This window comes from Cryptomeria japonica, unplaced genomic scaffold, assembly GCF_030272615.1.
Source record: "Cryptomeria japonica unplaced genomic scaffold, Sugi_1.0 HiC_scaffold_409, whole genome shotgun sequence".
In the NCBI taxonomy this organism is placed as follows: domain Eukaryota; kingdom Viridiplantae; phylum Streptophyta; class Pinopsida; order Cupressales; family Cupressaceae; genus Cryptomeria; species Cryptomeria japonica.
Genome location: NW_026729230.1, coordinates 71894 through 82636, shown reverse-complemented (window position 1 = coordinate 82636; position 10743 = coordinate 71894). Strand labels below are relative to the sequence as shown.

The following is a 10743-nucleotide window of genomic DNA, read 5'->3' as shown; positions in this document are numbered from 1 at the left end:
GTGCACTCGGCCCACATGTGAGCGCAGGTCGTTGCGCCCGAGGTGGTGTGTGGGCACCGCGTTGCAGACGGGACACTGCACGCACACGACGCCCCCTCCAGGTGCACGCACGTAGGCCGGGCCGGGTGCACACCCGACGCCCTAGCAAGGTGCGCGCACCCGGGCAGGGCTCACACTTGGCGAACGGGGCGCACTTCGCGAGGGAGGGTGTGCACCTCGACGGGGGTGGGTGGCCGGGGTGGATTCGCACGTGGGTCGCGGTTTGCTAAGTACACACTGCGACAAGCTCATAACGGGTGCGATCATACCAGCGTTAGTGCACCGGATCCCATCAGAACTCCGCAGTTAAGCGCGCTTGGGCCGGAGTAGTACTGGGATGGGTGACCTCCCGGGAAGTCCCGGTGTTGCACCCTTTTTTAGTTTTTCGCCGGGCGTCGCAATGCTATTTGAATAAACCTTTTGCCCGTTTGCGTTCTCGTCGGGGCCGGGCCGGGCCGGGGTGCGCTGCCCGCACTACCGCGCGCGCGGGGGCGACACCGAGCGCGCACCCGAGGCGCCCCGAGCACACAGGCCACGGTGCAACCCGGGCGTTGTGCGCGCACCCCGGTGCGCCCGAGGTGCTGCGCGCGCACCCAGGTGAAATCGGTGTGCACCTCGGCCAGTGCGCGCTCGGTCGAGTCGCGCACGTTGGCCAAGGTGCACGGTGATGTTTCTTACTCTAAGGTTCCGCACCAGACGCCCGGGACAGGTGAGCGAAGCTGGGCGGGGCCGGGTGCGCGGCCGGGGCAGGTGCACGCAGCTGGAGAGAGCTTTGGAGCACACTTCGGAGCGCACCAATGATGCGCTCCATTCAAAAGTTTCCTGAAAAGGCAAAAAAAGTTGAGATTATAGAATTTCCCACTTGAGAGATTGTAAAAAAAAAAAATTTAAAATGAAGGAAACGCGGGTGCCAAGGTGTGCGCAGCCCAGCCAAGGTGTGCGCACCAAGGCGCCCACCCTGGCGAAGGTGCACGCAAGGTGCGCACCCGAGGCAAACCGGACAATTAACCCAACTTTCGACTTCGCGCGCACCTTGGAGCGCACTTCGGAGCGCTCCTTGGTGCGCACCAATCTTGGGCACCTCGGAGTGCACCATGGCGCCCACCAAGGTGCGCACCCGGGGCAAACCGAGCTCCGACTTCGTGCGCACCTTGGAGCGCACGAAAGGTGCGCACCATGGCGCCCACCAAGGTGCGCAGCCCAGCCAAGGCGTGCGCATCAAGGTGCGCACCCTGGCGAAGGTGCGCACCCGGGGCAAACCGAGCTCCGACTTCGTGCGCACCTTGGAGCGCACAAAAGGTGCGCAACCCAGCCAAGGTGTGCGCACCCCGGTCAAACCGAGCTCCGAATCGTGCGCACCAGAGGTGCACGCCATCGTGCGCACCTTGGAGCACACTTCGGAGCCCTCCTTGGTGCGCGCCGATGTTGCGCACCTCGGAGCGCACCCGGGGAAAACAATGCAATTAACCCGACTTTCGACTTCGTGGGCACCTCGGAGCGCTCTCGGGTTCGCACCTCGGAGCACACCGAGGTGCGCACCTTTGATGCGCTGCCTTCACCAATTTCCAGAAAAGGCAAGAAAACATTGAGAAGGTGTGCGCACCGAGGTGCCCACCCTGGCGAAGGTGCACGCGAGGTGCGCACCCGGGGCAAACCGGGCTCCGACTTCGTGCACGCCGCACCTTGGAGCACACTTCGGAGCGCTCCTTGGTGCGCACCAGGGCGCGCAACCCAGCCGAGGTGCCCACCCCGGCGAAGGTGCACGCGAGGTGCGCACCCGGGGCAAACCGGGCTCCGACTTCGTGCACGCCATGGTGCCCACCGCGGCGAAGGTGCACGCGAGGTGCGCACCCGGGGCAAACCGGGCTCCGACTTCGTGCACGCCGCACCTTGGAGCACACTTCGGAGCGCTCCTTGGTGCGCACCATGGTGCCCACCAGGGCGCGCAACCCCGCCGAAGGTGCACGCGAGGTGCGCACCCGGGGCAAACCGGGCTCCGACTTCGTGCACGCCGCACCTTGGAGCACACTTCGGAGCGCTCCTTGGTGCGCACCATGGTGCCCACCAGGGCGCGCAACCCCGCCGAAGGTGCACGCGAGGTGCGCACCCGGGGCAAACCGGGCTCCGACTTCGTGCACGCCATGGTGCGCACCGCGGCGAAGGTGCGCACCCGGGGCAAACCGGGCTCCGACTTCGTGCACGCCGCACCTTGGAGCACACTTCGGAGCGCTCCTTGGTGCGCACCAGGGCGCGCAACCCAGCCGAGGTGCCCACCCCGGCGAAGGTGCACGCGAGGTGCGTACCCGGGGCAAACCGGGCTCCGACTTCGTGCACGCCGCACCTTGGAGCACACTTCGGAGCGCTCCTTGGTGCGCACCATGGTGCCCACCAGGCCGCGCAACCCAGCCAAGGTGTGCGCACCAAGGTGCACGCGAGGTGCGCACCCGGGGCAAACCGGGGTCCGACTTCGTGCACGCCGCACCTTGGAGCACACATCGGGGCGCTCCCGGGTTCGCACCGGCGTTGCGCACCGTGGTGGGCACCTCGGAGCACACCAAGGTGGGCAGCGAGGTGCGCACCTTTGATGCGATGCCTTCACTAATTTCCATAAAAGGCAAAAAAAAAACGAGATTTTAAAATTTCCGTTTTGAAAGATAGTGAGAAAAAGGGAATGCTGGTGCCATCTTGAGCCCGCCCTGGTGCGCAGCCCAGCCAAGGTGTGCGCACCAAGGTGCCCACCCTGGCGAAGGTGCGCGCCCGGGCAATTAACCCAACTTCCAACTTCGCGCGCGCCAGGGTGGGAGCGCACCCAACAACCGGGCCTGGGAAGAGCCAATGCGAGAAACCCCACCAAACGCTCTGACAAAAAAAGAGGGGGCGCTCCAGTAACCCCGCTTCGGAGCGCACCCTGGGCAAACCCAGCCAAGGTGCCCACCCCGGCCAAGGTGCAGGCGAGGTGCGCACCCGGGGCAAACCGGGCTCCGACAACGTGCACGCCGCACCTTGGAGCACACTTCGTAGCGCTCCCGGGTGCGCACCTCAGAGCACACCAAGGTGGGCAGCGAGGTGCGCACCTTTGATGCGCTGCCTTCACTAATTTCCAGAAAAGGCAAAAAAAAAAGGAGATTTTAAAATTTCCGTTTTGAAAGATAGTGAAAAAAACGGAACGCGCGTGCCATCTTGAGCCCGCCCTGGTGCGCAGCCCAGGTAAGGTGCCCACCCTGGCAAAGGTGCGCACCCGGGCAATTAACCCTACTTCCGACTTCGTGCGCGCCAGGGTGGCAACCGGGCCTCGGAAGAGCCAATGCGAGAAACCCCACCAAACGCTCCGACAAAAAAAGAGGCGGCGCTCCAATAACCCCGCTTCGGAGCGCAGCCGGGGCAAACCCAGCCAAGGTGCCCACCCCGACGAAGGTGCACGCGAGGTGCGCACCCGGGGCAAACCGGGCTCCGACAACGTGCACGCAGCACCTTGGAGCACACTTCGAAGCACTCCCGGGTGCCCACCGGCGTTGCGCACCGTGGTGGGCAGCGAGGTGCGCACCTTTGATGCGCTGCCTTCACTAATTTCCAGAAAAAGGCAAAAAAAAATGAGATTTTAAAATTTCCGTTTTGAAAGATAGTGAAAAAAAAGGAACGCGGGTGCCATCTTGAGCCCGCCCTGGTGCGCAGCCCAGGCAAGGCATGCGCACCAAGGTGCCCACCCGAGGTGCACACCCGGGGCAAACCGGGCTCCGACTTCGTGCAGGCCGCACCTTGGAGCACACTTCGGAGCGCTCCTTGGTGCGCACCATGGTGCCCACCAGGGCGCGCAACCCAGCCAAGGTCTGCACACCAAGGTGCCCACCCCGGCGAAGGTGCACGCGAGGTGCGCACCCGGGGCAAACCGGGCTCCGACTTCGTGCACGCCATGGTGCCCACCGCGGCGAAGGTGCACGCGAGGTGCGCACCCGGGGCAAACCGGGCTCCGACTTCGTGCACGCCGCACCTTGGAGCACACTTCGGAGCGCTCCTTGGTGCGCACCATGGTGCCCACCAGGGCGCGCAACCCAGCCAAGGTGTGCGCACCAAGGTGCACGCGAGGTGCGCACCCGGGGCAAACCGGGGTCCGACTTCGTGCACGCCGCACCTTGGAGCACACATCGGAGCGCTCCCAGGTTCGCACCAGCGTTGCGCACCTTTGATGCGCTGCCTTCACTAATTTCCAGAAAAGGCAAAAAAAAACGATATTTTAAAATTTCCGTTCTGAAAGATAGTGAAAAAAACGGAACGCGGGTGCCATCTTGAGCCCTTCCTGGTGCGCAGCCCAGGCAAGTTGTGCGCACCAAGGTGCCCACCCTGGCGGAGGTGCGCGCCCGGGGCAAACCGGGCTCCGACTTCGTGCACTGCATGGTGCCCACCAAGGCGCGCAACCCAGCCAAGGTGCCCACCGCAGCGAAGGTGCACGCGAGGTGCACACCCGGGGCAAACCGGGCTCCGACTTCGTGCACGCCGCACCTTGGAGCACACTTCAGAGCGCTCCTTGGTGCGCACCAGGGCGCGCAACCCAGCCGAGGTGCCCACCCCGGCGAAGGTGCACGCGAGGTGCGCACCCGGGGCAAACCGGGCTCCGACTTCGTGCACGCCATGGTGCCCACCGCGGCGAAGGTGCGCACCCGGGGCAAACCGGGCTCCGACTTCGTGCACGCCGCACCTTGGAGCACACTTCGGAGCGCTCCTTGGTGCGCACCATGGTGCCCACCAGGCCGCGCAACCCAGCCAAGGTGTGCGCACCAAGGTGCACGCGAGGTGCGCACCCGGGGCAAACCGGGGTCCGACTTCGTGCACGCCGCACCTTGGAGCACACATCGGGGCGCTCCCGGGTTCGCACCGGCGTTGCGCACCGTGGTGGGCACCTCGGAGCACACCAAGGTGGGCAGCGAGGTGCGCACCTTTGATGCGATGCCTTCACTAATTTCCATAAAAGGCAAAAAAAAAACGAGATTTTAAAATTTCCGTTTTGAAAGATAGTGAGAAAAAGGGAATGCTGGTGCCATCTTGAGCCCGCCCTGGTGCGCAGCCCAGCCAAGGTTTGCGCACCAAGGTGCCCACCCTGGCGAAGGTGCGCGCCCGGGCAATTAACCCAACTTCCAACTTCGCGCGCGCCAGGGTGGGAGCGCACCCAACAACCGGGCCTGGGAAGAGCCAATGCGAGAAACCCCACCAAACTCTCTGACAAAAAAAGAGGGGGCGCTCCAGTAACCCCGCTTCGGAGCGCACCCTGGGCAAACCCAGCCAAGGTGCCCACCCCGGCCAAGGTGCAGGCGAGGTGCGCACCCGGGGCAAACCGGGCTCCGACAACGTGCACGCCGCACCTTGGAGCACACTTCGTAGCGCTCCCGGGTGCGCACCTCAGAGCACACCAAGGTGGGCAGCGAGGTGCGCACCTTTGATGCGCTGCCTTCACTAATTTCCAGAAAAGGCAAAAAAAAAAGGAGATTTTAAAATTTCCGTTTTGAAAGATAGTGAAAAAAACGGAACGCGCGTGCCATCTTGAGCCCGCCCTGGTGCGCAGCCCAGGTAAGGTGCCACCCTGGCAAAGGTGCGCACCCGGGCAATTAACCCTACTTCCGACTTCGTGCGCGCCAGGGTGGCAACCGGGCCTCGGAAGAGCCAATGCGAGAAACCCCACCAAACGCTCCGACAAAAAAAGAGGCGGCGCTCCAATAACCCCGCTTCGGAGCGCAGCCGGGGCAAACCAAGCCAAGGTGCCCACCCCGACGAAGGTGCACGCGAGGTGCGCAGCCGGGGCAAACCGGGCTCCGACAACGTGCACGCAGCACCTTGGAGCACACTTCGAAGCACTCCCGGGTGCCCACCGGCGTTGCGCACCGTGGTGGGCAGCGAGGTGCGCACCTTTGATGCGCTGCCTTCACTAATTTCCAGAAAAAGGCAAAAAAAAATGAGATTTTAAAATTTCCGTTTTGAAAGATAGTGAAAAAAAAGGAACGCGGGTGCCATCTTGAGCCCGCCCTGGTGCGCAGCCCAGGCAAGGCATGCGCACCAAGGTGCCCACCCGAGGTGCACACCCGGGGCAAACCGGGCTCCGACTTCGTGCAGGCCGCACCTTGGAGCACACTTCGGAGCGCTCCTTGGTGCGCACCATGGTGCCCACCAGGGCGCACCCGAGGCAAACCGGGCTCCGACTTCGTGCACGCCGCACCTTGGAGCACACATCGGAGCGCTCCCAGGTTCGCACCAGCGTTGCGCACCTTTGATGCGCTGCCTTCACTAATTTCCAGAAAAGGCAAAAAAAAACGATATTTTAAAATTTCCGTTCTGAAAGATAGTGAAAAAAACGGAACGCGGGTGCCATCTTGAGCCCTTCCTGATGCGCAGCCCAGGCAAGTTGTGCGCACCAAGGTGCCCACCCTGGCGGAGGTGCGCGCCCGGGGCAAACCGGGCTCCGACTTCGTGCACTGCATGGTGCCCACCAAGGCGCGCAACCCAGCCAAGGTGCCCACCGCAGCGAAGGTGCACGCGAGGTGCGCACCCGAGGTGCACACCCGGGGCAAACCGGGCTCCGACTTCGTGCACGCCGCACCTTGGAGCACACTTCAGAGCGCTCCTTGGTACGCACCAGGGCGCGCAACCCAGCCAAGGTGCTCACCCCGGCGAAGGTGCACGCGAGGTGCGCACCCGGGGCAAACCGGGCTCGGACTTCGTGCACGCCGCACCTTGGAGCACACATCGGAGCGCTCCCGGGTTCGCACCAGCATTGCGCACCTTTGATGCGCTGCCTTCACTAATTTCCAGAAAAGGCAAAAAAAAGAAAAAAATGAGATTTTAAAATTTCCGTTTTGAAAGATAGTGAAAAAAACGGAACGCGGGTGCCATCTTGAGCCCGCCCTGGTGTGCAGCCCAGGCAAGTTGTGCGCACCAAGGCACCCACCCTGGCCAAGGTGGGTCACGGGGTGGGTCCTAGGGTGGGTAACGGGGTGGGTACTAAGGTGCGTGCCAAGGTGGGTCATAGGGTGGGTGCCAAGGTGGGCACCAGGGTGGGTGTGCACCAACCCTAGCCAGGGTAGGTCACGGGGTGGTTGTCGGGGTGGGCGTCAAGGAGCCAAGGTGGGTGGCAAGTAGCCAAGTTGCGTGCCAAGGTGGGTGTCGGGGTGGGTGCCAAGGATCCAAGGTGGGTGCCAAGGAACCAAGGTGGGTGTCTGGGTGGGTGCCGAGGTGGGAGCCAGGGTGGGTCCCAAGGTGAGTGCAAAGGTGGGTGCCAGGGTCAAGGTGAGTGCCAATGTGGGTTCCAAGGTGCCAGGGTCAGGGTGAGTGCCAATGTGGGTTCAAAGGTGCTAAGTTGGGTGCGAGGTTGGGTGCGAGGGTGGGTGGGTGCCAAGGTGTGCTAGGTGGAAGCCCGGGTGGGTCGGCATCCCATGGGTGTCGAGTTGGGTGCCTGATGGGTGCTTCTTGTCAAGTTTTAGTCGTCGGGACTCATTTCGAGCCTTAGAGGTCGTTTCTTGTCCGGTTGCCCTGTCTTCGACCTGGGAACCCAATTTTGGTCCTCGGGTCCCATTTTTTTTTGTCTCGCATCCCACTTTTGGCCTGTGGCCTTTTCGGGGTCGATTCTCGTTTTGGGCATCAGAGCATGTTTCTTCTCCTAAAACCCAATATTTGTTTATTAAGTCTCGGAACACATTTTTGTTCTCGTGGACCCATCATGGGTCTTGGAACGCATTTGTGGTCCTTGGGTCCCATTTTGCATCCCGAAACTTGTGTTTTGGTGCTTGATCCCTATTTTGGGTGCCCACCTTGCACCAAGTGCGCACCCGGGGCAAACCGAGCGCCTTGGTGCACCGGGGCAAGATCGAGCGTGCACCCGAGGCGCCCCGAACATGCACCAAGGTGCACTCGGCCCACATGTGAGCGCAGGTCGTTGCGCCCGAGGTGGTGTGTGGGCACCGCGTTGCAGACGGGACACTGCACGCACACGACGCCCCCTCCAGGTGCACGCACGTAGGCCGGGCCGGGTGCACACCCGACGCCCTAGCAAGGTGCGCGCACCCGGGCAGGGCTCACACTTGGCGAACGGGGCGCACTTCGCGAGGGAGGGTGTGCACCTCGACGGGGGTGGGTGGCCGGGGTGGATTCGCACGTGGGTCGCGGTTTGCTAAGTACACACTGCGACAAGCTCATAACGGGTGCGATCATACCAGCGTTAGTGCACCGGATCCCATCAGAACTCCGCAGTTAAGCGCGCTTGGGCCGGAGTAGTACTGGGATGGGTGACCTCCCGGGAAGTCCCGGTGTTGCACCCTTTTTTAGTTTTTCGCCGGGCGTCGCAATGCTATTTGAATAAACCTTTTGCCCGTTTGCGTTCTCGTCGGGGCCGGGCCGGGCCGGGGTGCGCTGCCCGCACTACCGCGCGCGCGGGGGCGACACCGAGCGCGCACCCGAGGCGCCCCGAGCACACAGGCCACGGTGCAACCCGGGCGTTGTGCGCGCACCCCGGTGCGCCCGAGGTGCTGCGCGCGCACCCAGGTGAAATCGGTGTGCACCTCGGCCAGTGCGCGCTCGGTCGAGTCGCGCACGTTGGCCAAGGTGCACGGTGATGTTTCTTACTCTAAGGTTCCGCACCAGACGCCCGGGACAGGTGAGCGAAGCTGGGCGGGGCCGGGTGCGCGGCCGGGGCAGGTGCACGCAGCTGGAGAGAGCTTTGGAGCACACTTCGGAGCGCACCAATGATGCGCTCCATTCAAAAGTTTCCTGAAAAGGCAAAAAAAGTTGAGATTATAGAATTTCCCACTTGAGAGATTGTAAAAAAAAAAAATTTAAAATGAAGGAAACGCGGGTGCCAAGGTGTGCGCAGCCCAGCCAAGGTGTGCGCACCAAGGCGCCCACCCTGGCGAAGGTGCACGCAAGGTGCGCACCCGAGGCAAACCGGACAATTAACCCAACTTTCGACTTCGCGCGCACCTTGGAGCGCACTTCGGAGCGCTCCTTGGTGCGCACCAATCTTGGGCACCTCGGAGTGCACCATGGCGCCCACCAAGGTGCGCACCCGGGGCAAACCGAGCTCCGACTTCGTGCGCACCTTGGAGCGCACGAAAGGTGCGCACCATGGCGCCCACCAAGGTGCGCAGCCCAGCCAAGGCGTGCGCATCAAGGTGCGCACCCTGGCGAAGGTGCGCACCCGGGGCAAACCGAGCTCCGACTTCGTGCGCACCTTGGAGCGCACAAAAGGTGCGCAACCCAGCCAAGGTGTGCGCACCCCGGTCAAACCGAGCTCCGAATCGTGCGCACCAGAGGTGCACGCCATCGTGCGCACCTTGGAGCACACTTCGGAGCCCTCCTTGGTGCGCGCCGATGTTGCGCACCTCGGAGCGCACCCGGGGAAAACAATGCAATTAACCCGACTTTCGACTTCGTGGGCACCTCGGAGCGCTCTCGGGTTCGCACCTCGGAGCACACCGAGGTGCGCACCTTTGATGCGCTGCCTTCACCAATTTCCAGAAAAGGCAAGAAAACATTGAGAAGGTGTGCGCACCGAGGTGCCCACCCTGGCGAAGGTGCACGCGAGGTGCGCACCCGGGGCAAACCGGGCTCCGACTTCGTGCACGCCGCACCTTGGAGCACACTTCGGAGCGCTCCTTGGTGCGCACCAGGGCGCGCAACCCAGCCGAGGTGCCCACCCCGGCGAAGGTGCACGCGAGGTGCGCACCCGGGGCAAACCGGGCTCCGACTTCGTGCACGCCATGGTGCCCACCGCGGCGAAGGTGCACGCGAGGTGCGCACCCGGGGCAAACCGGGCTCCGACTTCGTGCACGCCGCACCTTGGAGCACACTTCGGAGCGCTCCTTGGTGCGCACCATGGTGCCCACCAGGGCGCGCAACCCCGCCGAAGGTGCACGCGAGGTGCGCACCCGGGGCAAACCGGGCTCCGACTTCGTGCACGCCGCACCTTGGAGCACACTTCGGAGCGCTCCTTGGTGCGCACCATGGTGCCCACCAGGGCGCGCAACCCCGCCGAAGGTGCACGCGAGGTGCGCACCCGGGGCAAACCGGGCTCCGACTTCGTGCACGCCATGGTGCGCACCGCGGCGAAGGTGCGCACCCGGGGCAAACCGGGCTCCGACTTCGTGCACGCCGCACCTTGGAGCACACTTCGGAGCGCTCCTTGGTGCGCACCAGGGCGCGCAACCCAGCCGAGGTGCCCACCCCGGCGAAGGTGCACGCGAGGTGCGTACCCGGGGCAAACCGGGCTCCGACTTCGTGCACGCCGCACCTTGGAGCACACTTCGGAGCGCTCCTTGGTGCGCACCATGGTGCCCACCAGGCCGCGCAACCCAGCCAAGGTGTGCGCACCAAGGTGCACGCGAGGTGCGCACCCGGGGCAAACCGGGGTCCGACTTCGTGCACGCCGCACCTTGGAGCACACATCGGGGCGCTCCCGGGTTCGCACCGGCGTTGCGCACCGTGGTGGGCACCTCGGAGCACACCAAGGTGGGCAGCGAGGTGCGCACCTTTGATGCGATGCCTTCACTAATTTCCATAAAAGGCAAAAAAAAAACGAGATTTTAAAATTTCCGTTTTGAAAGATAGTGAGAAAAAGGGAATGCTGGTGCCATCTTGAGCCCGCCCTGGTGCGCAGCCCAGCCAAGGTGTGCGCACCAAGGTGCCCACCCTGGCGAAGGTGCGCGCCCGGGCAATTAACCCAACTTCCAA

At 63.5% G+C, this 10743-nt stretch overlaps 2 non-coding genes across 2 annotated transcripts; both read left to right on the top strand.

The window, feature by feature from the left end:
* The first annotated feature begins 294 nt into the window (after positions 1-294).
* LOC131871428 (5S ribosomal RNA) lies at positions 295-413 on the top strand. Its single transcript, XR_009369648.1, has one exon. It is a non-coding gene; the product is annotated as a 5S ribosomal RNA (ribosomal RNA).
* Positions 414-8217: 7804 nt separating this feature from the next.
* Positions 8218-8336, top strand: LOC131871427 (5S ribosomal RNA). Its single transcript, XR_009369647.1, has one exon. It is a non-coding gene; the product is annotated as a 5S ribosomal RNA (ribosomal RNA).
* The last annotated feature ends 2407 nt before the right edge of the window (positions 8337-10743 follow it).